This window comes from Sarcophilus harrisii, chromosome 2 (genome assembly GCF_902635505.1).
Source record: "Sarcophilus harrisii chromosome 2, mSarHar1.11, whole genome shotgun sequence".
In the NCBI taxonomy this organism is placed as follows: domain Eukaryota; kingdom Metazoa; phylum Chordata; class Mammalia; order Dasyuromorphia; family Dasyuridae; genus Sarcophilus; species Sarcophilus harrisii.
In genome coordinates this window covers 644,235,084-644,239,897 of record NC_045427.1, presented here as the reverse complement: position 1 = coordinate 644,239,897, position 4,814 = coordinate 644,235,084, and positions in this window count along the sequence as shown.

Sequence of the window (4,814 nt, the reverse complement as noted above, 5' to 3'; positions counted from 1 at the left end):
TATTGTGTTTCTTTCTTTGCTTACTTAGGAACTGGAGAACTGGCTGAGATGGCATCAATGTTGATGGGAATTCACATGCACAGTATCACATGTGAGGAGGAGGCATCTTGATTCTTTTCCTCCTTTCCTTCCTAGAAATTGAATGTAGAAACGGGTTCCAAAAGGCTTTTGTTGATAGCTTATCATTAGGAAAACAGTTTCTCCTCTTTAATCATTTTCTCTATAATAGGAATAATTTACCTTGAGTTCACTCACAAACATTGTCTCAATTTTTCAATCTCTTCCCTTCTCCCCCATATATACACACATAGTCTATAATATAAAATTGACATAGAAATTAATATATAGCATGTAATATGTATTTAATTTATATAATTATATTTAATATAATTAGCTTCCTTTGTAATTCCATCTAACTTTGTAAATTTAAAAACAATTCTGAAAATGGGTTCAGAATCTCATTAGATGCCAAAGGGGAGTCCACAGGCCCTAACAGATTATGAACATTCCAAGTCCCAAAGGCTCAGGTCAAATTCTTCTCTTTTTTTCCTGTTAGCTGTAGGCATTTAGTGCTAGGTTGAAAACAAGCATGGTTGATCCTTTGCAAAAATAGGAGTTTTGGGATCTTGATTAAACTAACATTTATATATTGAGAGACAACAGTTCTGGTTTTGGAGTCAGGAAGACAGGTTCAAATCCTGCCCAGAGGTGGTTGTGAAATTCAAATGAGATATTACACAAAGACCCAAAAGTTATGCTACCTTAAAATTTCATTGATTTTGGAGTTATTCTGTCAAAGTGTTTTGCAAACCTCCAAAGCACCAGGAAAATGGCAGCTATTATTATTTTCAAATATAATACGTTTCAGCTTTGAGTCATTTTAGTAGCATATATAAACAGCCTGTACCTCCAGCTTGCCTTGACTTGAAGTTTCAAGGTCATCAGAAAGGAAGATAGATTTCCTGGGGTAAGCATGCACCAGTCATTTTATAAACTTGTTTGGGAGTGGAAAATTTTGCCACTTTCCTAACTGCAGCGAGCAGTTGCTGACTTGGTGTTCATGTACTATGTGGAGTTTTCCTTCTCTAAATTTAGCCTCTTGGTGGAGTTGGGAATCAAAGCTATTTTCACTAGTGATAGGATGATTGGATACTATGTTAACTAGGTTTAAAAAAAATGAAATTGAGATGAAAGTTTCCATTCTGGGATCAAAGATCCCCTTGATCCCGTTTGAAGGCAGCAAAGTGGTGCAATGGGTAAAATTTGGAGAAGACCTGACTTCAGTGACCCTGGACTTCCTCATTTATGAAAAGATAATGGTATTTCCTTTTAAGGGTAGTTGTAAAAGCAAAACAGCACAATTATTATAGTGCAAAGTATGAAGTTAAAGTGTACCAGTCCCAGGCCTATCCTGGTTAGCTCTGTGACATTTGAATAAGCTGCTTAACGACTCCAGGCCTCTTCTGTGAGACTAAGTCACATGGGACCAAAAGAAGGAAATAAACATTTATTAGGCACCATTTGTGTTCTAATGTATGCTGAGCTATATAGGTTCAGGTATCATTTGACACAATAACCTTGGAAGGTAGGTGCCTCCCATTTTACAAATGTGAAAAGTAAAACAGCAGGTGAGTGACTTGTCCAGCTAATGTCTGAGACCAGATTTGAATTAAGATCTTCCTGATTCCAGACCCAGATCTCTTGTCCACTGTTTCCTGGCTCAGAATTAAAATTTGGAATAAGATTCTAATTTGATGACTTTGAGACATCAGTGCTCTGTATTCAGTCTTCTAAATTCTCTATGATTTTGAATATTTCAAATAATCATACAGTGATATCAAATGAGAAGATATTTGCAAAGTGTCTGGTATAATAAACATTTAATTGTTCCATTCCCCCTTCCCTTTGTACAGGGAAAATAGGAAAAATCCCTTCTCATCCTGGCTATTCAAACTTTTTTTTCCCTGCCTTCCTGAAAAAGTAACTTATCTGGAAAGATGAACCCAGAGATAATTCAGTTTGGTTTATTCTTTTTAAGTCTGATCTTCTACATAATCAATATCATTAGATAATAGAAATCTCCCATCAGCCCTCTCACAATCATCTTCATAACCTGACATTGACATATAATACAACAGCTGTATCCATTAGAGAGAATGGGATATTTTTCAAAATCAGTGGAAGGCTACCAGGTAATCAACTTAGGAATCAAGCAGACTCAGCTCTGCCAGCACAGCATTAGGCAGATTACACCACCCTAGAAAGATTTAGACTACAATTTGTTGACCACTCACTAACCTAGAGGAGTTAATAGGAGGGTAAGACCAATAGAACTTTGTCCTATGATTGAAAATTTAAAGGCTGCCTTCTACACCTTCAGGGGAAACACTTTTTCCCCATTAAGCCACCCTGCTAGTGTTCCAGGAACATGTCAGTCCCACCCAGCAGTCAACCTCCACTACAACTGACATTTACCACAGCTGAAGATGAAAAGATGGCTACTTCTAGCTCTGTCCAGTGACCAGCCTTTCATTGCCAAGAGACTTGCCACTGTGGTAAAAGGAAGCACACCACTGGTCTTGGAGTTGGAAGAGCTGGGTTCAAATATCAGTTCTTCCACTTCTGAGCTCTATGGTGTTGGGGCAGATTATTTAAGCCCTGGCCTTCAGATGCTTCATCTGTAGGGTGAGGAAGTGGAACTTTACAGTCCGTTCCTAATTCTGGTCGTCCCAAATCTGATTCTGGCCTTCATGAGAAGAATAGATGTCCTCAACAGTAATGGAAGTCTTGGAGAAGAGGCTAGATGAGCCTTTTGGCCCTTCTAGATCTGAGCTGCCTTAATTCTGTTTCTAAAATATGTTAAATGACTGTCCTGTTCAATAACTCATGAGATGGGAGGATCAGAAAAGGGGCTCTGTGAGTCCAAAGGGAAGATGAGTAACAGCTTTTGGGCCATCCTTCTGGATTTCAGCCAGTTTAACTATTGAGCTGTCCCAGCAATGTGGTTCCCACATCAACCATCCTAATGGTCCAGGTTCCAAGAGTTTATTTGCGGGTTGGAGCCTGGCCAGTTGCGCCACCTGGTGGACAGCGCTCAGTCCTGAAGATGGAAATTATTAGCACACACAGTTCATCCCCAAATTGTCCTAGTAACCTCCAGGACCTGCTGTGCGGTCTGAGGGACTAATCACTAAGGCCTAGAGCAGGAGTTACTCAACCATTTATCATCATCATTATCAACAACAACATACTAATAATAGCATACATAATGTTTTAAGGTTTGGCAAGCTCTTTATAAATGTCTCATTGTATCTACACAACAACCCTAGGAGGTAGAGGCTATTTTAATCCTTATTTTACAGATGAAGAAACATGAGAGCTTCAATGACTTATCCAGAGTCACATAGTTAGTGTATGCTAAGACAGGATCTGAACTTAGGTTTTCCTAATTCCTAGGCCTAAAGCTCTGGCCATTCTCCCACCTACCTGCCCTGGAAATCTTGCCTTCTTTTGCAGGAGATAAAAGTCTTTATCGATGGCTGTTCTATCAACTTTCTCAGTGGTTAGCATCTAAACTAGTCACCAAGAAGCAGCATGGAAGGATGAAAATGTTAGCTGGCTTTGGAGATTAAGATCTATCAGTACTTTTCAGCCATGACCTCATCAGGTCTTTTTTTGGTAAAGATACTGGAGAGGTTTGCATTTGCATTTTTGCATTTCCTTCTCCAATTTTTTTTTTTTTTTTGCATCATTTTGCTGATTTATTTGGGTTTTTTTGTATAATAATAGCCTTTTATTTTCCAAATGCATGCAGAGACAGTTTTCAACATGCATCCTTGCAAAATCTTGTATTCTGAATTTTTCTCCCTCTCTCCTCCCTTTCCCCCTTCCCTAGGGGGAAGTAATTCAGTATTAGATGCAACTTGTTCAATTCTTCTAAACCTATTTCCGCATGGATTGTGATGCACAAGAAAAATCAGATCCAAAAGGGAGAAAAATGAGAGAAAAAAACCAAGCAAGCAAACAAATAGCAACAATAAAAAAAAGTAAAAATACTATGTTGTGATCCACATTCAGTTCTCTCTCTGGATGTAGAAAACTCTCCATCACAAGTCTATTCTCCAGCTCATTTTACAGGAGAGGCAACTGAGGGAAACAGTAAAATGACTGACCCGGGGTCACACAGCCAGTAAAAAGCTGGATTTGGACTCAGGAAGAGGAGAAGCCTTCCTGTCTCCAGGCCAGATGCTCTCTCCACTGCTACCTGAGTTCTAAGGTTATCCTGTGCAATTTACAACCCACGTGATCCCGGGCAAGTCCCAATCTTTCCCTGCTGGGGGTTCCAGATGTCAATCTAGACTCCATCCATCACAAGCCCTGGGGCTTATGGAAGCAGAAAGCTCCCTCCCCCATGTGCATTTGCAATTTATCCCCTGAAGCCCGTTGTCTGAGACTAAGAACTTGCCCAGGATCATCCACCCAAGATGTATCAAGACTTAATTTGAACTCTAGAAGTCTAAATTTGGGCCACGGGGTAAGGCCACAATGCTAGGCCCGGAGTCAAGAGGCCCTGAGTTCAAATCCAGCCTCAAACACTTAGTGGCTAAGTGACCCTGGGCAAGTGTCCCCAGCTTTTTTTTTTTTTTTTTTTAACCTCGGTTCTTCATCTGTGTGAGATGGAGAGAAAATAGTAATAGTTTTCTTTTATCATGAAAACCCCCACTGAGGGTCAGGCGGTCCCAGCTGGAAAAGCTGCAGCCCGAGAGCCGGCTTTTCTCTCCGGGACTCCGTTCTCAGACAGTCCAGAAGCCTGG